A 23,683-nucleotide genomic window follows, 5' to 3' on the forward strand; every position below is an offset into this window, starting at 1 on the left:
AATTTTTTTCTTAATTTAAGAGTTTCACACACAACTATTTCAAGTTTTATTTGGCTGCTTTCTTTGGTGTTTATGACAATAGATGCTTTAAATTGATTATTGAGCACTTTACCTGTGGACGTAGCATCTTCACATGTATTAAAAATAGTGATATAAAGATATGTTGTTTTGAGTCCGTAGCAGAAAGAAAAGATTTGGGAACAAAATTTTATCAGAATGTAGAATGACTTCTTCCTTTTTAAATCTCAGTGAAGCCAGTGGAAATATTTTGCTCTATGGGCAGAAAGGAATTCACGGAACCATTATATTCTAACGTGCTCTATCCACTAGAGACTGTCAGGTAAATGTCTGACAGAGCTCTGAGTATGAGAAGTTACACAACATCAGTATTCATTAAGATGGGTCATTCAGTACAAAGTGAGCTCATTTTACCAGTATAAATTCGCAGGGATAGAATGAAGGGAAATCAAAGATGAAGGAAAATCCAAAGTGTGACCTTGAGCCATTGCCTATGGGTATAGTCTTGTTTCATCAATGTCAAGGAAAGCAGAGGTAACTTTTAAGTTATCTTGGAGCATTGGAGCATGCAAATTACCTTACAGTTCTCTCCCCTGATGAGAAATCAAACTAATACATACCTGCTTATTTCATACAGAAGAATACTCTCTCACCTCACACTAATGACGGGGGGCGACCCAAGGTGAGTTACAAAATTTTGAGCTCAGAAAGCATGTAAAAGAAAATGACAAGCAAGTATCAACCACAACACATGACAGGATGGTGCTAATCGACTTGGACAGAATTTCTTTAGAATATGGTCCTTACAGATGCTAAGGTGTCACAGAGGTATCCAAAGGGAAAATAGCGGGTAGAGTGTGGTGATTTATACTCATCCTTGCCCCATCTAAGTACCTTGGCCTCCCTGTATGCTGGGGTGAACAGGTTAATAATGAAGTTTCCCCAAGTGGCAGGCAAGGCAGGTAAGGAAAATTAAAATAGGTATCAGATTATACATTTGGCATTTCCTTAGATTTTTCACATTTCAAGTGAGGCTGTTTCAGTGCTCCTTTTAGACTTCCTGCATCCTTTCTCTTTTTACTGTTACTTTTTTTTTTTTTAATTTTATTTTATGGCTGCACCTGCGGCATAAGGAAGTTCCCGTGCCAGGGACTGAATTTGAGCCATAGCCGCAACCTGCACCACTGCTGCTGTGGCAATGCCAGATCCTTTAACCTACTGCATCAGGCTCGGGGGTCAAACCTGCATCTCTTCAGAGACCTGAGCTGCTGCAGTCAGTTTCTTAACTGTCTGTGCCACTGTGCAACTCCTACTGTTATTTTCTTTTCCCCTTCTACCTCTACCTTTTTTTTCTTTTCTCCCCTTCCTTTTTTCCTCTGTCCCTTATTCCCTTCCTCCATTTCTTTTCCTCCCTTCCTTTCACTTTTCGCTTCTCTCTCACGCTTTCTTTAAAATACTTCTTCTTCTCCCATGGCCAGCATCTGTGTCTTTTTTTGTATCCTGCCCTCAGTCCACCACAGGATGCTTCGTCTGCATACTCTGAGACAAAAGTGCCTGGAAAAGTCCATGCACCTCTGGGTGGCCTAATTTAGTAGGTACTGGGGTACGAAAGGCCAGCTTCCCTGTTTTTGTCAGGACAGTTTTAAGGCATAGCTCATGCTCTGTAGTTCTTCAGAAGCCCTGTTTGAGGTAGTCTGCGATGGCATCTTCTTGCCCTCTTCCCTTCATTTTCTTCCCATATTCCCTTCCATGGCATTCCTGGGCACTTCCTTAATAAGTCACTTGAGCATGGATTTTTGTCTTGGGGCTGCTTCTCTTAGAATACAATATCTTCTGTGAAAAAAAGTTAAATTGGCAAATATCTAATGAACTGTGACTTTAACAATCTTTTAAAAAAAGTTTCATTTAAATTCATTGTTTAATATTCAGATTTCTTGTTGTGGCTCAGTGGGTTCAGAACCCAACTAGTATCCATAAGAATTCAGGTTTGATCCCTAACCTCACTCAGAGGGTTAAGATCTGCCATTGCCACAAATTGTGGCACAGGTTGCAGATGTGGCTCAGATCCTGTGTTGTGGCTGTGGCATAGGCTGGCAGCTACAGCTCTGATTCAGCCCCTAGCCTGGGAACTTCTGTATGCTGCAAATGCAGCCCTAAAAAAAGAAAAATTAATTCATTCTTCAATATTCAAAATTATTTTGCCAGATGATACATTCAAGTTTTCAGTTGAAAAACGCTGTGGCCATAGCAGGTAACACCTAAAAGAATTGTCATGACAGATACTAATTTGAGTCTAGCAAGGACAGGGCTTAATGCCCATCTCATCCCATCCCCCACATTAAATTAGCAGAAATCCAGTTCTCCATATTATATTTTTCACTTGGCTTTTATACATTCACAATAGGGTTTTTTAAAATTAATTAATTTATTTATTTTTCTGCTGTACAGCATGGGGGCCAAGATACACTTACATGTATACATTTTTTTTCCCCTACCCTTTGTTCTGTTACAATATAAGTATCTAGACATAGTTCTCAATGCTACTCAGCAGGATGTCATTGTAATCCATTCCAAGTTGTATCCAATAACCCCAAGCTCCCAATCCCTCCCACTCCCTCCCCCTCCCATCAGGCAACCACAAGTCTATTCTCCAAGTCCATGATTTTCTTTTCTGTGGAAATGTTCATTTGTGCTATATATTAGATTCCAGTTATAAGTGATATCATATGGTATTTGTCTTTGTCTTTCTGACATTTCACTCAGTATGAGAGTCTCTAGTTCCATTCATGTTGCTATAAATGGCATTATGTCATCCTTTTTTATGGCTGAGTAGTATTCCATTGTGTATATATACCATGTCTTCCTAATCCAATCATCTGTCGATGGACATTTGGGTTGTTACCATGTCTTGGTTATTGTGAATAGTGCTGCAATGAACATGTGGGTGCATGTGTCTCTTTTAAGTAGAGTTTTGTCCAGATATATGCCCAAGAGTGGGATTGCAGGGTCATAGGGAAGTTCTATGTATAGATTTCTAAGGTATCTCCAGACTGTTCTCCATAGTGGCTGTACTAGCTTACATTCCCACCAACAAGTGAAGGAGGGTTCTCTTTTCTCCACAACCCCTCTAGCACTTGTTAGTTGTGGACATATTTATGATGGCCTTTCTGACTGGTGTGAGATGGTATCTTATGGTAGTTTTGATTTGCATTTCTCTTATAATCAGCGATATTCAGCATTTTTTCATGTGCTTGTTGGCCATCTGTATATCTTCCTTGGAGAACAGTCTCACAATAGGGTTTTATTAGTGATTTCCTCATGAACCCAATTCATTTTTTTTGAGGTTGCTGAACATTAATCCCAATATCCTTTACTTATTACATTATATATAATACCCTTATTGTAAAGCAATTACTATTATGTAATTTAGCATCCCTAGATTTTAGCTCAATGACTAACACATACAGTGTACTTAGGAAATGCTCATTAAAGAGTGAATGGATGAATGTGTGGGTGAATGACTGTACAAATAAGTAGATAATTAAATCATTAATGGTCATTGAAAATAAAAGATAAAAAACAAGTGCCCGGGTAGAAAATATGTATTCTAAGAGATTAGATGTCTTTTAGGCTGAGGTGATTAAAGCCAGTTCTATGGAGGAGATTAGATTTAAATTGGGCCTGGGAAGATGAGTGAGATTTTGCTAGTCTAGTGATCGATACTGTTATTCATAAAGATGCTTTCAGAAGAATCGAAAGTGCCATAAGCTACAAATACTTCATTAATACGCTTTCCATTCATTGAGTGTACTGAACTGCTTGTAGCTGATACTCCAGGGAATGTTCATAATTTGAAAAAAAAAAAAATCAAACAGAAAACAAAAGCCTTAAGAGCTCCCATTGTGGTGCAACTGGATTGGTGGAGTCTTGGGAGCGCTGGGACACAGGTTTGATCCTCTGCCCAGCACAGTGGGTTATGGATCTGGCATTGCCACTGCTGAGGCTTAGGTCGTGACAGCTTGGATCTGATCCCTGGCCTGGGAGCTCCATGTGTCACAGAGTGGTCAAAAATGAAAAAAAGAAAGGAAAGAAGGAAGGAAGCTTTAAAACACAGTAGAAGTGAATGAACAATTTAGGTAGATAACAAATGTACCTAAAGCATCTTTTTAATATTAATAAACTTGCATACTAATGAATATTTTCAAGAGTGAAAAATAAGTCCTAAACAGTTTTTTTTTTTAATTTTAGTTTTTGACAAAGTAATTATTTGACTTTGCAATTTTTATCTATAATAATATTTTCATGGTGGTCCACTTAGGAACTGAAATTAATTTTAAGCTATAAGTTTGGAATCTTAAAAAATGTGACACCTTCAAATGCCACGTGGTTTTCTTCCATCATGTCCTTGAGTTTTTTCATTTGCAAAATAAATTTATAGTTCTTCATTTCTAAAACTCTGAATTACGCTATAGGTTCTGGAGAGGAGAGGAAGACACATCATTTGCAGGAGTTCCCACATATTCTAATTGTTATTTCCAAGCACATACTTAGAAAAATGCGAGAAACAGACAGAGTCAGACATAAGGGTTCAGATTAGAGCAATTGTCCAGTTAATTTCTTATTTATCTGGAAGATTGACTCCCAAATCTCAAAGCTGTCAAATTTAACTAACAGTCATTTTATTAACATTTTCCTGAACATTCATCTGTGTGTATCTTATAGCTGCTGTGTGGTTGGTTTTGGAATAAGCTGATCTGAGCAAATGGAGTTGGTGTGGTGTGAAAGGCAGTCTCCCTCTCTGGTCAGTCTTTAAATGTAGTGCTTAAATTCTCAGAACACCATTCGCCTGGCTTCAGATGGGTAATTTATCTTATGTTTTCTATGACGAAAGCAAGTAGTCCAGAAGGACAGCTTCAAAAATATTTAAATAATTTTGCTGCTGAAAATTTTGCAGTGAACCTTAGGATGGAACTGACTGCCCCATTAAGTGGGCAGAAACTGGGTTGGCTTATCAGATCCCTAATTTGAGGTTTCATGTTCGAAATGCCATTCAGAAAGGGCATCTTGCATTTTACTATATCATCTAAAATTTACTAGACATGTCAAGTGGAAAATGAGGGACATTTGAAAAATTGGAACTTTACCATTGTATGTACTCTACCATAGATGTGGGTTTGTTATTCAAAGCAAAGCAGTCAATCATTTTTTTGGCCTCAGCATGGTAGAGAGGGATGTTAAAATGATTATTTTTGAACACTGTCAATCAACTCTCTGAGTCATGGCTTTTTTTTTTTTTTTAAGGTACTAACTTTTGCTGTGTTCTAAGTTCTGTACCAAATGCCTTACATAGATTATCTCATTTAATCCTCTCTGTAACTTTATGAGGCAGGCCCAAATAGATTCCCCATTTTATAGATGAGTAAACTCAGTCTTAAATAACTTGTTGAAGGCCACACAGCTGGTGAGTGGAAATATTGGAATATGAGCCCAGGAAATTTGGTTCTAGAATTTGTACTCACTTATACTTTGTATTTATTTACTTTTTAGGAACATTATCAAAATTAACCCTCTGATGGTGTAGTGAAACTGGTAGATATAGAGCTTAGTAGAAAGTTTGGATGGGTCAGTCTTTTGATGCTTAAAGCATTGGGACACCTGGAGTTCAAAGATGTGTTCCTGCCTGTCTAGGTTTAGCGACTGATTCACATCAGCCAAGCTCAAAAAAACTGAGTTTATCACCCAGAAAGACCATTTAATAGTTTCCAGTGGGTGGTTATTTCTTTCCTGTGGCAAGAATATTCAGTGGTTAATAGTGTCGGTATTAGGGTCAATGAATCTTGGATTTAAATTAAGATTCACTGCTTACTAGCTGTACAACCTTGCAGAATTCTATAAGCCTTGGTTTCCCCATCTATAAAATGAAGATAATAGTCCCATTTCATCAAAGTGTCATGACTTAATTCATATAAGGTACTTTTTATGGGGCTAGAGTCAGTCAATAAGTAATAGTTATTATTAATAAAGATTATGTGAATGTGATCTGTTTCTGTTATCTTAGTATCTAGAAAATTATATGAATAATCAGTAGGTAGTTTGATGAACACCAAATATGATAAAAGAAAGATAGGCTATTTATTTTTGCTTTTCTGTTATTATAGAATATTTTATTCGCGCCTAGAAAAGCATTTATCTGTTACTGTGTTTGCTGTATCAGGCACTGAAATACTCATCTCTGCCAGAATCTGTTTCTCTCCTTTAAAGAGTACTAGGTAAACATGAATACATTCCTAAGCTTTAACTCTACTTTTACAAAATTTCTGTTGAAACAAACTTCCTCATGAAAGGAATACTGTATTTCTTCAATTCTTAGATGCCATCTGCAGTAAAATGGCATCATGGGTTAAGGAATAGTTTTAAGAGAAAAAGAGAAATTATTTATTAAGTGCACATTATTAAAAAAAACTAATAGAAACTAGCTTACATTAATTTATACTATTACATAATACTTTCTTCTTAAATCTCATAGCATATGAGTCTTGACCTTACATTCATTCTAAAATTTCTTCTAAATGACTTTTTGGCCTTCAGCAGAGGCATAATCTTATGGCAACACACTCTTTTTGTTTTTTTGTAACACCTGTTCATGATCTTTACCTCTTTAGCACTTTGGGGATTTGCAGTATTATTTCAAGTCATATTTAAAGCATATAAGGGTTTATGCTACATTTTCTATTTGGTTTCACTCATAGTTTACTCTTTCTTCTTTATTTGAATTAACTGTCCCTTAATAGCTTCTTTTTAAAAAGAAGTTAAATAGTGTCTTTTTAAAAAGTAAAAAAAGCTTTTGCCCAAAAGGTATTTGATCCTTTAGGTTGCCTATATTCGTTTACATAAAACTCTCCTAGACTTAGAAGTCTTGTGATCTAGTCCAGGGATTGACAAACTACCACTTATAGGCCAAACCTGACCCACTAGCTGTTCTTGTAAATAAAGTTTTATTGGAACACAGTCATGTTCATTTGTTTCTATATTGCCTTGGTGGCTTCCAACACTACAATGGCAGAGTGGAATAGTTAACACAGAATTTATGTGACCTGCAAAGTCATATATTTACTATCTGGCTCTGTACGGGAATGTCTGTGGACCCCTGATCTAATCCAAGAGATTCAGTAATTTCTGAATGCCACAAACACACACTCACTACCTTTTCCTCCTTCTCATCATTATCATCATCAACAAAATAGCTGAGAGGTATCACCATGCATTCATCACTATAGTGAGCTCCTGACATGAATTATTTTTTTTTTCTGTCTTTTCTCTTTTAAGGGCTGCACCCCCAGCATATGGAGGTTCCCAGGCTAGGGATCAAATAGGAGCTGTAGCCACCAGCCTATACCACAGCCACAGCAATGCCAGATCCAAGCCATGTCTGCAACCTACGTCACAGCTCATGGCAACGGTGGATCCTTAACCCACTGAGCAAGGCCAGGGATCAAACCTGCATCCTCATGGGTACTAGCTGGATTTATTTCCCATGAGCCACAATGGGAACTCCATGAATTGTTTTAATACACATGGAACACCCTTTATTTTCCAAATGAGGAAATTGAGGCTTAGGAGATAAATTATTCCAAGTACACATAGCTGGTAAAAGGCGAAACCAGAATGTACAGTATTATAAATATGATGAGACAAAATTAAATCAGCAAGGAAATATGCAATGTCATAAAGATTTGGAACAGCTGACCAAACAAGGGTAGAAGTGGGATGTCTAAGAAAATATAAAGCCATATTTTAAGCAAAGTCAAGCTTACTGGAGTAACATGAGAATATAAAGCTGAAAATAAACTATTTTCCATATGGGAGAGTCCCTAGTTTCTTTACACTGTCTGGCTACGTTGTTATACATTTATATTAAAATGTAAGCTCCATAAGAACTAGGACTTCCCTTTTCCATTTTTTTTTAATCCTCTGTGCCTAAAAGAGTTGACACTCAATAAACAATTGCTGAATAGATGAATGAGTATGTCATTGACTGTGGAAACTGTGGGAAAAGGAACAAGGAAAAGACATTATCTCTGATGGAACTCCCTTTAACTGTTTGCATATATTGGCAACAGAGATTTACCAAAGAAATGGCAGAGTGAAGTGTTAAGGAGGTAACAAGTTGAGGTTTCCACAGTGTCAGATTTTTATCATGATCCTTGGTTTAAAAGGAAGTGCTGGGCTCTTCCTACTTATATTATTCAAGAACACCTGATTACAAGTGAAAAGAGAAAAAAAAAAAAAGTGAAAAATTCACTCTAGCATCTGGACAAGAATTCTCACTTCTGTTTATTTTTGAATGTTGGTGTTACTATCCTCTACCATGACTGGCCTCTTCTTAGTTTAGAGGACAAAGTTGCCAGCAGCCCAGATTCACACCATGGTCTTGCATAACCAGAGAATAAAAGCTTCTCTTGAGTTCATCGCAAGAGACTTTCATCTAATCAGGCCTCTGCTCATCACCACTGGAACTACCATTTCCTTTACTTTATCATTTCCCATCTGGATTCTACCTATTGCCTTCCTCATCCATTCTCTGCTCCCCTTTTAATTCATTTACCTAAGCTTATGAGATCACTGTTTTGCTTAAGATCTGCAAGGACTCCTCATTCCTTTCATACCAACACCCAAGCTATTTTCATAGCACATGCAATCACCTTTGATTTCATCCTACTTGATTTTCCAAGTTCATTTTTCAACGTCCGCCCCATTGCTTCCATTAAACCCTGAACTCTAGCCATACTGTACTACTTACTTGATATTCCCCGCTAATGGCCCTCTCTGGAATGGCTTTTCCACCTTCATTTGATTCAGTGAATACTAACTATCTTTAAAGATCAGCTCAGACCATCCCTCCTGCTAGGAAGTCTTTCTCTTTTCAGTCTGTGAGGTATCTTTCTTATGCGTTCCCACAGAATATCCTATCCCTTAGAGTATTTTTATTATCTGGAATTGATTGTCTCACAAATGAGACTGTAAACTTGAGAGCAGGAACTGTTTTCTGTTTTTTATTACCAGTAACTAGCATATATCTTTAGTAGATATTTATTGAGTGGGTGAATAATTGCAATCATGAATGGCTTAACAGTTACATTAAAAAATGAAAACCTTTTTCTTTTTCTCATAGACTATAAATATCAGAGTTTTCCATGATTAAACAGATTGTGGAAAGATATATTCATATGGGAGTTCCATGAGGATGAGGGTTTGATCCCTGGCCTTGCTCAGTGGGTTAAAGGATCTGGCATTGCCATGAGCTGTGGTATAGGTCACAGGCACGGGTCAGATCTGGCATTGCTGTGGCTGTGGCATAGGCTGGCAGCTGCAGCTCTGATTCAGCTCCTAGCCTGGGAACTTCCATGTGCCTAGGGTATAGCCCTAAAAAAAGACAGACAGACAGACAGAAAAAAAGAAGAAAAGAAGGAAGAAAGGAAGGAAGGGAAAGGTAACATTCATATATCTTAGAAGTCTCATTAAAAAAAAAAGTCTGAGAAGCAGTTGGCTGTAAAGGTCAACCACGTGGGCATTGAAACCTGATCACCCAGGTTTAGAGCTCAGCATTTCTGCCCACCACTTGCATGACTTTGGGCACATTACTTCTCTCTCTTGTGTTCATCTGTTTAAAATTTTGCTCATAATGTTATCTAATTTGTAGGATTAACTGAGAATTAAACCAGATAGATTGTGCAAAGAACTTAAAATGTTGTCTGGTACATAGTAAGTACTGAATAAATGTGAACTTTAATAAATGTGTTTGTTGTCTAACTAAATATTATGTCACGACCAGAGTCTCTGCTAATGAGAAACTGTCTTTTATAGATATGTTCGGGTCTGAATTTTTTTTTTTTTTTAAACAACTTCTTTTTTTTTTTTTTTTTTTTCTTTTTGCTATTTCTTGGGCCGCTCCCGCGGCATATGGAGGTTCCCAGGCTAGGGGTCCAATCGGAGCTGTAGTCTCCGGCCTACGCCAGAGCCACAGCAATGAAAGATCCGAGCCGCGTCTGCAACCTACACCACAGCTCACAGCAACGCCGGATCATTAACCCACTGAGCAAGTGCAGGGACCGAACCCGCAACCTCATGGTTCCTAGTCGGATTCGTTAACCACTGCGCCACGACGGGAACTCCCGGGTCTGAATTTTAAAGTCCAACAAACAAACAAAACCTCACAGAGCTACCATCTCAAATTTATGTTTGCAAGAAATAATGTCTATACAGATGTGGCAGAAGAAAATTATTCTGAGATTGGCACAAAAATATATTAACCTAGGAGTTCCCGCCATGGCGCAGTGGTTAACGAATCCGACTGGGAACCATGAGGTTGCGGGTTCGGTCCCTGCCCTTGCTCAGTGGGTTAACGATCCGGCGTTGCCGTGAGCTGTGGTGTAGGTTGCAGATGCGGCTTGGATCCCGTGTTGCTGTGGCTCTGGCGTAGGCCTGTGGCTACAGCTCCGATTCAACCCCTAGCCTGGGAGCCTCCATATGCCACGGAAGCGGCCCAAAGAAATGGCAAAAAGACAAAAAAAAGAAAAAAAGAAAAAAAAATTAACCTGGCTGTCCTAGTTAACAGGCTGATGGTCTCTTACTGGCAAAATGTATTAATATAGCAAATTTGAGTGGGATTATTGCTTTCTAGGTATAGTTTTAAAACATATCTTAAAATTTTTATCAAATGGTTGCAGAATGTTGCAGAATCTTTGAGTAAATTTGGGGTTTTAAAGATTGTGGTTGAAACTATTGGTCTAGATGAGCATAATCTTTCAATCAAGTGCCTTTGTTTAACTTTAGCCTTTTGGGTGTGTGTGTGTGTGTGTGTGTGTATGTGTGTGTGTGTGTGTGTGTGTGTGTGTGTGTGTGTTGTGTATTGCATGTGTGCTTGGTCATAATTATTATCATTTCTGAGTAACACTCTATGGCACTTACGTGCTCTTTGGGGGGGCAGGTATTTAGGAGCAAACATTCCTTTTTTGTTTTTTTAATTTAAGTGTGGTTGATCTATAGTGTTGTGCCAACTTCTGCTGTATAGCAATATGATTCAGCTATATACACACATACACTTCAAAAAATTCTTTTCCATTACGCTTTATCATAGGACATTGAATATAGTTCTCTGTGCTTTACAATAGAATCTTGTTGTTTATCCCCTCCATGTATAATAGCTTACATCTGCTAACCTCAACCTCCTACCCCATCCCTCTCCTAATCCCATTCCCCTTGGCAACTATAAGTCTATTTTCCTTATCTGAGAATCTGTTTCTGTTTCAAGCATAGGTTCATTTGTGTTATATTTTAGATTCCACATATAAGTGATATATGGTATTTATTGTTCTCTTCCACATATAAGTGATATATGGTATTTATTGTTCTCTTTCTGACTTCATTTAGTATGAGAATCGCTAGTCGCATCCATTTTGTGTGAATGGCACTATTTCATTCTTTTTTATGTCTGAGTAGTATTCCATTGTGTATATGTACCACATCCTCTTTATCCATTTATGTAAATGGACACTTAGGTAAACATTACCTTTAATGTATTGAAGACAGAATAAAAAAAGTCTTGAAATTAGAGATTTAGTCTCCTAGGTCTAGTGGCAGTCCTTAAATTCCTGGTGATGGGGTTGAAGTAGCAGGTAGCATTGGGATGGTACATCTTTTTTGCTGATCTATTTATTTGACATAAATCAAAGATAAAGAATCCTATTAAGAATTTTTCTTTAGTGGCTCAGGATATGAATTCATTGTTTTGGCACTCAGCAATTTTTGCAAGTAAAAGGATAGAATAATCTTTGCCTAAAATCAAATAGGGCTTTCCACAATAACTGAAAGTTTTATAAACTAAATTTGTAAAAATTTGTTAAAAATCCTGCCTGTATTTTCATAAAGTCCCCTTAACCCAAAGTCATTTGTTAAGAAAAATATAAATATTTGCTCCTGGGTGAGTTATTAGGAAATCTACCTAATGCATTGTCAATAAAGAGTTAAATTTGAAGCTGTTTTGCTTTAAATGAGTAAAGCCAATTATTAAACTCAAAGCTTTGTCTTCATTTTGCATTGTAGCATGTGCATTAGAAACCAAACATAACCGTAGGTGGTTAAGGCTGTAGGTATTTTTATTTTGAAAGGAAAAGAAAATTGGTTTTTAAAATCAGATATACACACACTCAAATTATAGAAATAAAATGTTTACTGACTATGTGTAAAAAGATGGAGTACTTATTTAATAAGTCTGAAAATGCACAATGGGTGATATAAAATGCATATAAAATTAAACCAAACAGGTGCATTAATCACTGCCACCAGGACAAATGGATTCAAGCAGCAAACATTTATTTAAATGACCTACGGCAAGATGGAGGAGAATGGCAGGAGATAAAAAGCACTGGGAAAAGTTTATAGGTTTTTCACTCACCAAATACCTCAGGGGTTAGGGGGGAAACAGTAGGAAATGAGCAGACCTTTTTGGCCTTCTTTCTGACAGAGATGGAGAAAAGGGCTTAGAAGGGTGGCCATCTTCTTAATGACCTAATTGTAAATCCATTTGTTTTAGATGGCTAATCTGTTTTTATTGTGTCAGTATAGATGACTTGGATAATTGCTGGCCCTGTGGCTCTGGAGTGATCAGATGGCACATTTTAAATTGGAAGGTATCCAGGTCTTGCCCAAAATAGAGTTGGTTAAAACCTTTGATGACATAAGTGTCTGATAAAAAATATACCTCGTCAGTTAAAGCTTAGCTTGATAATTAGACTGGAGAGCAGGTTGTTTCATGTTTGAAATCCTACAAGCTCTGAGATACTCCAAGTTAAATCAAACTCAAGAACAAATTCTAGTACGTTTGGATAAAGTCTGATTTTTTTCACCTTTTAAAGTGGCTTTATAAAGAGGTCTCATCTGTCTATTATCTGAGAGTTATCTGAAACATGTGGCTTTGATAAAGTAAGTGTAAATGAGTCATAAATGCATCATAAATTGTGGGGTTAAGTTTTCTCATGAAAGATACACAGATTCCAGAATTGAAGATGAAAAAAAAAATTGGCAATTACTGTCTTTGCCTTAGGGTTCTAAAATAGTTTTTAATAGTCTCTCTCCCTCTCACCCTTTCTTCTCATGGGACTTATGTACCAAAGACTTGTTAGGGGCCTCTGGAAGGGCTATAAAATGACAGGGACCTTATTTAAATCAGCATTGAAAGGAGAACAAGACATCACTTTTCATCTTCTCTAAAATAGTCTATAAAATTCTCATAAATTAATCCCCCTCCCCACCTTAAGCTCTTTACACTATCCCTGAATGGGATGCTTAGGAGAGAGAGAGAAAACAAACAAACAAACAAACAAAAAAAATGTAAAATACAAACGATGTTAATATGGACAGTGTCCTTCACAGCCAGAAGCATATGGCCTCAGCAACTAATCATATCTGTTAGGGGTTTTACCTCCGTGCAATGCTCTTGAAGCCCCCTCCCCCCATCCTAAGTCTCTATTTGACATCACAGGACCCTCACATAGTTGCTTCACCAGTATATTTATTGGTGTCTGGGGGAAGTTGGAAGCAGTAGTGTGTACATTCCTGAAAAGCACTATGCACCTTGACCCTATTGTTGGGCCCTCAGAGTCTCAGAAGATCTCATCAACCAAACCAAGTCTCACCATCTCTTCTCTCAGGTGAAGGCTTTCAGAAGTAGAAAAAAGAAAAAAATCTCTTATTACCATGGAAACAGTAATGGATTTTTCATTGGCAAGAAAATAAGTAGCAACAGAAGTGTTTTTAAGGAAGGACATATTTTGACAAATCCGAGGGAGAATTCCTGAGAGGTAAAATTCCTGGTAAGGGGCCTGGAGGCTTACTACCTAATGTCACTTCAACTGCAGAAGTAATGATTGACCTTTATAACCTGGTCATAGTTATCCTGCTCATTAAGACAAAACCCTGAGGGAAAACTCTACAGTTACTTACTTAGTGGTTTCATGTTAAGGTGAACTTCCTGGATCTTGATGTTTATTGCCTATTGGTAGAGAATTCCTGAACAGGTATGGACTTCCTTCAAGAAGAGAGCAAGATTGGTGGTCAGTGGTCCTAGACTCCTCTTCTGCTCTCTTACCTCCCATCAGTCGACAGATCTTTGACCAGCGCCTCCTGTCCAGCCTAGTGCAATATCCTTCTGCCTTGTCCCTATAACTCAAATCCCCCACTCTGTTGAGTGCACACCACTGCTCCCAGATTGTCTTTCTTTCATTAGTGGGCCACACCTATCTGTTTTGTGCCTGGCATTGGAGTCTTTAGGCAATTTGGTCTCATCTTGCGTTTTCTGCCTTGGTTTCTACTTCTTCAGTATTTAGACACCCTGTACTGAAAAATTATAATTTTTCTACCTTTAGATATCCTTATAACATGAGACTGGGATACCTGAAAGCAAGAAATGTGTTTTACTCATTTTTTTTTCAGCATTATCTTTACATCTCTAATAGTAGTTCTTAGCAAATGCATTGTAATTTTTGTTTATGATATGCAGAAAACCTCAGTTTATTTTGTGATGGATTATTGTGAGAAGTGGCTTATCCCACTCTTCCCTAACCCACATAAACCAGCACAATAAAGCATTCTTAATACCAGACACTTAAATAAAGAGAAGAAGATAGGCAAAGGAAAAAAAAAAAAAAGAACCTCCCAGCTGGTGGATATCTCCCACCTCTGGTTGCTAAGGTAGATGCTTTCAAGATTAGGGCATTTATTTACCTTTGTGAGTAAAGTGGCATGAAAAAGAGCCAGTGACTTCTCCAGAGAGTGATTTGAATACAGTGGGATCTAGTTCATTGGTTATTTGTTTTAAGAAGAAATTCAGAAGGATACATTGAGTTTCAGGGCATTTACTGAAAAAATAAGACGTGTATCACAACAATTCTACTCCTTGTCTTAAAACTGAGAGGACCCTGTGAGGCCTTCCTGGGGACAGATCCTGCATGTCCCCTGCCTCTTGTTTGCAAAAAATCTTTAATTTCCTGGCCCTTCCCCAAGTTCCAAAGAGAAGATTTAATAAGAGAAGAGAGAAATTTTAGAAACAAAGGAAAATAGTCAAGCAAGACAAAACAATAATAGTTTAGCCATAAACAAAGTCAAAGACCTTTAGTTCCTCCTCAAGGGCTGTAGATAATATCCTGAGCCATATCCTTGAGTTGTTTTACAAATACTTTTAACTACATACTGACCATCAGCATATCGACACTGGCTGGAACCAGAAAGTCAATGATTGAAATTCCTGAAACCAGTGATTGAAATTCGTGAATCATCACCCTGTTGCCACATCATCAGCCAGAGAATTGAGCACAAGCTGATAATGTACCTTAGGACCCTCTCCCTCACACTGTCTTTAAAAATCCTTCCCTGGGAATTCCCTTCGTGGCGCAGTGGTTAACGAATCCGACTAGGAACCATGAGGTTGCGGGTTCGGTCCCTGCCCTTGCTCAGTGGGTTAACGAGAGCTGCTTGCGGTGTAGGTTGCAGACGCGGCTCGGATCCCGCGTTGCTGTGGCTCTGGCTTAGGCCGGTGGCTACAGCTCCGATTCAACCCCTAGCCTGGGAACCTCCATATACCACAGGAGCGGCCCAAGAAATAGCAAAAAGACAAAAAAAAAAAAAAAAAAGAGTCCTTCCCTGAAAGCCATCAGAGACTTTGGGTCTTTTGAGCATTCGTTGCCTATTCTCCTTGCTTGAACTTGCAGTAAACACTGTACTTTCCTTCACCACAACCTGGTGTCGTTAGATTGGCCTGGTGTTGGGTCAGTGGACCCAAGTTTGGTTGGGTAAGTATTTGCTCTGTTATTTTTTTCCTTCCCCAACCCTGCTTCTGACTAATCTGCAGACCTCACTATTAGACTAGAACCTGGAGCTTAAGTGTCACTAACTTAATTATCATTTAATAGACTGTGTTTTCTGCTTACTATGATAGACTGTTTGAATATTTGGTGCCCCTCTATCCAAAAGGACTATATATCCCCATTCTGTTGAGTTCTAACAGCATGTTTTGGCCAATGAAAAGTGAATGACAGTGACATGCGTTACTTATAGGAGAAGCTTTAATAGCCAGTGTGTTTGTCCGTTATATTCTTTTCCTGGATTCATCAATCAAGGAAGTCTGTGTCCAGATGAAGCCTTCATCAGCCCTACCCCTTGAGTGACTAACCTGAAGGGCTCTTTTGGTCAAATATGAGTCAATAAAGCATGAACAAAAATAAACTTTATTATTTTTGAACCACAAAGATTTTTATATTGTTTGTTAATGCAGGATAACAGCCTACTCTGCTTGATATAATTATGTAGCAAAGAGTAGTAATAATAAAAGCTAAACTATTTGTGTTCTAGTCACAATGATGAGTGTAGAATTACATCTACTCTGTTACATTTGAAATAGAAAAACACATTCATCATAATATTTACGTCAACTAAGGTAAAATATCCATAAACCATATTCTTTAGGAGATCCCCACAAATAAGCTTCTTTCAGCTCTTTTCTTTTTTGAAGTGAGATACTAATAAGCAAAACTAGGAAAACTCCACAATGTTCCTTCAGTAGTTTTCCTTGAAGAATGAATCCATATCTTATTTTATTGCTGTTCTGCCAATGATACAGGATAGAAAATTAATAAATGTACATTAAATTAATTAGTTATTTTAGCAGTGAGGCAATATTTACCCATAGCAGGTGCTAAATAAATATTTGTTAAATTTAGTTGAACTGCATTGGAGTATAATTCTAAAACATCTTGGAAATGTGAGCATTCTGTATTTTGTGATCAGTCCAACACATATCAGACTACTCTTTTCTTCTCCATCAAAATTTATAAAGCATTATTCAATATTTACACAGATTTATATATTATTTATTGAAAATTAACTGTAATTCCATAATTACTGAAACCTACCTCATTTCTAGGTGGTGTGGCAAGAGTTTTCAAATGGTAGAGAGTGTAGGTCTCATCTGATGGGCTTTATATAGCTGCATAGTCCTGGATTTGCTACTTGGAAATTTATGATTTTATACTTGCAATTATATATAGTAATACTTGCCTGAATCTGTATTTTTAGCTAGTGCCCCCTGGTGATCTAATGCAGGTCATCTCTGGGCTACTTTGAAAAATACTCTACCAGAACAGTGCTTCAAAAACTCTACCATGAATAATGATGACCCAGGGGCCTTGTTAAAATGCAGATGCCGATTCAGTAGTTCCAGCACCAGCCCTGAGAATCTGCATTTTTAATTGAAGTATAGTTTATTTGCAATATTGTGTTAATTTCTGCTGTATAGCCAAGTAATTTAGTTATACATACATACATATATGTGTGGGTGTATGTGTGTGTTTATATATATACACACTCTCTTTTTTAAAAGTATTTTTTTCCAATATGGTTTACCATAGGGCACTGAATATAGTTCTCTGTGCTATAGAGTAGGACCCTCCTACTGTTGTTTATTATCGTTCATTGCTATTTGTTGTCGTTTAATCCCCTCCATGTATAATAGTCTACATAAGCTAACCTCAACCTCCCTACCCCATCCCAATCCCAAACCCCTTCCCCTTAGCAACTATAAGTCTGTTCCCCTTGTCTGTGAGTCTGTTTCTGTATCATAGATAGATTCATTTGTCTCATATTGTGGATTCCACATATTAGTGATATCAAATGGCATTTATCTTTCTGGCGTACTTCTTTTAGTATGACAATCTCTGGTTGCATCCATGTTGCTGTGAATAGCATTAGTCATTTTTTTTTATGGATGAGTAGTATTCCAGTGTGTACTACATCTTCTTTATCCATTCATCTGTCAATGGACATTTAGGTTGTTTCCATGTCTTGGCTATTGTGAATAATGCTGCTATGAACATATGAACATAGGGATGCATGCACCTTTTTGAATTATAGTTTTGTCTACATACCTGCCCAGGAGTGGGATTGCTAGATCATATGGTAACTCTATCTTTAGTTTTCTGAGGACCCTCTATACTATTTTCTATAGTGGCTGTGCCAGCTTACAGGAGAATCTTCATTTTTAACAAGCTTCTCATTGTTTCTGCTGCTGTTGGTTTTCAGGCTACACTTGGAGCAGCAAGTATACATTTCATGTTTTCCTGAGTTTGTGGATAGAGATTTGCACCTGTTCCATAATAATTTTGATTTTAAAAATCTGTTTGTTCATGTCAGTTAACTCCTTAACTAGATTCTACACTGTCTGAGGCCAGGAAGCAGACTTATTATATTTTTTCTCTCTTCCCACCATGGCTCCCATCTCAGGGCTGAGTACTTTCCTAGCAGGCGCTCAATAAGTGCTGCTGATTGATTGATGAAACACTCAGAGAACAGCTGTAGAGCAACATGAAGTACATAATTATATGCAGTAAAATACCATTTTTATAGAATGGGTTTGGATCAATGTCAAAATGGATTTTCACGGAAAATGAAAATTGACAACATACATTAAAATTTTTGAAAACATCTTATTCAACTTGGATATTGTATCAAACATGCCAATAAATCTGTTTCCCCCCTTTATGAATGAAATGGATTGCACTGCAACTCAATTTAAAGTTATAATTAAAAGTATACTAAGACTTTTATGTCATTTGAGATTGGTATTTTTGTTACAATAACATTGCATAAAAACTAGAAACCCATTATTGTGTAAACAGTATATACTTATGGAGGAGATGCACTATAAGAAAGTGATCTTTGATAAAGATCCTAGCTTTAGACGTAATTTAGTCAAGATGGAATATAATCTTTGGAGAGATGAAGCAGAAAGTGTTTAATATTCTTGTAGTTACACAATGTACTTAACAGCTCTAGAGTACAATCCTTGACTCTAGACTCATTCATTCATTCACTCATATATTTATTGTGCACTTGCTATGCTGGTGCTGTGTCAGGGATAGATGCTGCTGCCATCCTTGAGCCAATAGTCTAGTGCAAAACACAAGAGGACAGGCATTTATAATACTGTGCACAAATTGCTAAGATAGGAGAAATTCAAGTTCACAGAGAGTCACATAACAATGACCTGAGGACATCAGGGAAGGTTCCAGGAGGATGTGACTGTCCACTGAAATCTGAAACACTGAGAATGTGGCAGATAGTAGACAAAGGGGGAGGACCTGGGGGAAAGGATGGAGGGGACACTCAGGGAAATGCTTTTCCCGCCAAGGGAGCAGCATGTTCTAAGGAGATGTAGGAGAGCTCAGTGGATTTGGTGAACTGGAACTGAATGCTAAGGGTCACCTGACTGCTGGGTGTAAGATGAGAGAAAGTCAAGATGCTGCTGGATGCTAATCAGGAGCTAGATTATGAAGTTCACTTAAACTGTGGTTTTGATGGGAATACCATGACTATGTCTTTATATTAGGAAGTTCACACTTGGAGAGCTCTTGTGCCTACATGATAACACTCATGCAGCCCTTACATTCTCATTGTTTACGTCTGGGTCCAGCTCCCCAACTGGGTTGTGACTTCCCATAAAGCAGGGCAAGTCTTTTCTTCAACTTGGTGTCAGTCTTAGGGTGTGACACATGCCAGTGACAAATTGAACAGAGAAGTTTAACAAAGGGAAGGTTTTCATTCTGTCTCACTGCATGTATTCAGCATGTGGGTACTGAATACATTTTCACTGACTATAAAATGGTGGATGGTATCAATAAAATCTGGGATTAGTAAAAAGTAATAGATCTTTCCCATAGTCACAGGATGAAAGAATGCCATTTAATTTAAATCCTTTTCCCTAGGGGAAAAAAATCACACTTAAAAGTTGCTATAAACAATTTGAAGTCATCATGGAACAGCCAACTCAAAACAGTCATACCCATCCTGCAAATCCAATTCAATTTCTCCTTTTGTCTGGCCTGGCAGGAAATTAACTGGACAAACCACTGGGGTTTGTTATAATAATTCTTCTTAGCATTTATATGGTTCTTTCTGGTTTAATGAACTTGATCCACATTAATTACTTAATCACAAAGGCCACTGTGAGGTGGAGAAGCAAATATAGTTATCCCCATTTCACGGATAAGGAAATTGAAAATGCAAAGGGGTAGCTAGCTACAGATTGGTCTGCCAGTCAGCAGTAAACTCAAAATTAACTCCCATAAGGCCGGTATACAGTCCATTAGCCCAAGATGTCTCAAGCTGAAAACTATTCCTGGAGTCCTGGAAGGGAAAGGGCTCTGCATTACCATAAGAGAAAATAAATATAGCAGTCCAAATTGTTCCCTTGTTTCTCCTTTTCCCCTCTGAACACAGAAACAATTTCATGGATCCTTAAAACAATGTGTTAACCCTGGGGCCAGATCCTGTGCCTGAGTAACCTGTTCCCTGAGTAGAAATAAACTTTTTTGCCAGTGCCTTCATTTCCCGGGATCTCAGAGTACAATTTAGCAGATTCTTACTTCTGAGTACTAAATGGTACCCTTGTGGCTTGGTAACTTGTCCATTGATACGATCTTGCCCCAAGGATCATTTCTCTAACCCAGCAGGACTCATGGGTATTAGAAATTAGGAGTCACCCACTCTCCACTTTTATGTCATCTGTGGACTGAGAATAGCCTCCTGCATGATGTGGTAGTGTTTATTTCATAGTGGGCTTTGGGAGAGCAGCTCATTTGGGGCTCATCTTATTTGGAAAGCTTGGAACAACCAGCTGGATAAATTGGTATATATCATACATGCAGCTATAGCTTCCAAGCATCTGGAAAATAAGCAGGAATTAAAAAGCAGTCCCAAGTGTTGACTTGCAATGTGCATTCTGCGTACGTGATAGGCAAGATGGGAATATTAGCTGCATATTAGCTGCTTTAAACCCTGGAGTGAGGTCTAATTAAGCGTAGAGAACCCTCAGAGTTGTAGCAGGCACTTCCCTTGATGTCCTTGGGCACTGCTAATTGAACATTTAATGTTTTCTATCCTTCGGGTTATTGGAAATTATCAGGAAATTATCAGAAATTCATTTGACCTCTGTAATTATTTCTCTTTAAGTACTTTCTCTTTTGTTATTTATTTTGAGATGTTTTTCTGTTTTTCCATTTCAGACACTTCTCAGACTCTCCCCACCCCAACTCCTTCATAGTTCTCCTGCTTCCTTTTGTCAAGCCTCTCCTTCACTTTTAGTTTGGAGAGGGAAAGATGTCAGGAGCACGACCAGGTGGCCAAGTGAGCCCAAATCTTGAAAAAAATAGCATAGAAGACTTTTCAGCAAAGGAGTAAAAATAATCCTGCTTCCTTGGAAAAAAAATGAGAATATTAAGAGCTACCATCTACTGAGTATCAGGCATTTCCAGGTCTTCACACACAATATTTCACTTAATAGTGACACCAATCATTCAAAAAGGATTAGAAGATAAAAAATGGATCTTGGCATTTTTCCAGATAAATTTCTCCTCTAAATTAAAAAACATACCACTTCCTGTCTAGAACACATCAAATGTATGGGAAAGGACCTCAAAGATCATCCAGTCTAAGTCCCTTCATTTCAGGGATGGGGGAACTTCTGACGCCCAGAAAAGTCACATGGTTGGTGGAAAGCTGGACTAGGAATCAGGTCGTGGAGCTGACCTACAGATGTGGATGTAGAACCCGAGGGCCAGTTCTGCTGATGGCTGTCACTTAGGGAAACTTTTCAGCCTCGCAAGGCTGATTTTGTACACAAAGCCATTCAACTACATGCTTTCTGAGGTCATTTTGCAGCTCCGAAAACTTTGTCATTTCTCTGCTAGACTACTCTGCCTCTTATAATAGCACTAATTATGTTTAAAAATATGCTTAACTCTAGAAAAGCATTGGGTTATGCACTTACCTGCACAGTTTTACCTTCTCCACTCACACCCATGCTTTCAGATTCTTTCAACAAAAAGGCTAAGAAAAAATTCTGTGCAGAACATATTATCCCAGAAGCTGAAACTGTAGGACCTCATAAAATGAAAGCTACCTAGTCATGTACCTTTGATGTATAGCTCATGTGAAATAAAGTTTTAGAGTATGGGAAACTTCTGATTTAGGGCTTTAAAATAAATACCAGGAATTCCTGCTGAAACAGGAAACTCTGGTTCTGAAGTATACAGAACCTGAAACTGTAGGTCCAAAGCAGTACAGTCAGGTCTTTTTGAGAAAGTCTCAGGGCTGTTTTGGAAAGAGGAGGATCAGCAGGGAACATGTGGTCCCAGGTTGACCACTGCTCCTTCCATGTCACTGTGCAGTCGCTATGTGGCTGTAGGATGTCAGGAGTCAGAGACAGTGGCAAGGCCTGAATTTCAACAAGTGCTTGTACTGCAGACAAGCCCATTACAGGATTTCAGTAAATATACTGAGATTCTTTGTCTCTATTGCCTCTTACATTTTTGTACATTGATAAAGTATGTCTTCTATTTTGTTGCTAGTAATTGTTAGCATCCAGTATATGTACTTGACACTACATTAAATTAATGATTTACCCTCAAATGCCACACTGAATAGACCTCATGGTTAGTGGTTAAATTCCCCTGTCATAAAAATTGTAGTGTGTTTTTTTTTTTTTGAAAATTGTTTTTGATATTAAGAGACATGAGATACCACATCAAAAAAATGCTTTATTGGTGAACATATATATGCTTATTATATCAGGAATGCTGTGTTCTTTGTTAATTTTCACTATGAAGTATTTCAGGTGGTTTTAAATGGTGGCACTAAAAATAAAGCAGTGGGCACTGAACAGATGGATTGAATTAAGAATGGGTTTAATGCCAAGTTCACTCATGTCTGAATGGTGAAAAGAGGTATTCATTTAAATGTCGTGTTATTACCTTTTAAAAAAAACAGTGATTTTTTTTCCTCCTTCATCGTTCCTTTTTGACAACAAAAGCCATTTTTATAAATGTGATGTACATATCCTGAAGGATTCTGAGAAAATGTAAAATAAAATCCCTTTAAATAGCACAATAAGGAGTTGGAAAAGATTCTAAATTGAGAATAAGTTTTCCTTAGTAAAAATGAGCACTGTCTATTTTGTTTGGAATCTAATAAAATATTATGAAAACTAGTTTTGAGGTATACATGATGATTTTTTAGGAGTAATTTTTTTTAATCTTAATGAATTATGATTTCTACTTATAGGAGAAACTATTTTGAAGGCACAATGAGGTATCTAAGCATCAAATGACTATGGCAAAATAAAAGGTTGAATTAATTGTAAATGAATCAGAAACATATGTTTTAATTCTTCCTTAAAATATACATACAGTTTTCTAAATTAAAATAAAATGTTCTTCATAAATATGATTTATATCAAGCCAAACCTCAAATATGTGAAAAGTAGGTCAAGCCAAGCTATTTGACAAACTTACAATTGGAGTAGACAAACTGAAAATTAAATATATATTACAAAGCAAAAGAAGTACTAGTATATCTGTTTGTACAGGAAGGGTGAGTGTGGTCTGTGCATCACTCTTGGGTCAGAAGATTCAGGTTCTGATTTTAATTGTCTAAGCAAGTTACTGTGTCATGTTTGGTCATCAGTACACTCGGTGGAAGAGGTGATCTCTGGGTCTCTTTCAGCTGGGATTTTCTGAAATACTGGGGAACAAATGAGACAAGATACATACAGGAAGAATCT

At 37.6% G+C, this 23,683-nt stretch overlaps 1 long non-coding RNA gene across 1 annotated transcript in view; it reads left to right on the forward strand.

The window, feature by feature from the left end:
- LOC110260855 (uncharacterized) overlaps nucleotides 1-23,108 on the forward strand; it is a 463,270-nt gene extending 440,162 nt beyond the window's left edge. Inside the window, exon 9 of the long non-coding RNA XR_014803451.1 lies at nucleotides 21,129-23,108. This is a non-coding gene — a long non-coding RNA (uncharacterized LOC110260855). The remainder of the gene's footprint in view (nucleotides 1-21,128) is intronic.
- The last annotated feature ends 575 nt before the right edge of the window (nucleotides 23,109-23,683 follow it).

This window comes from Sus scrofa, chromosome 5 (genome assembly GCF_054392235.1).
Source record: "Sus scrofa isolate SSC_HxYL_T2T_F1_AM1 chromosome 5, Sscrofa_HxYL_maternal_Yorkshire_Landrace_v2.0, whole genome shotgun sequence".
Lineage (NCBI taxonomy): Eukaryota > Metazoa > Chordata > Mammalia > Artiodactyla > Suidae > Sus > Sus scrofa.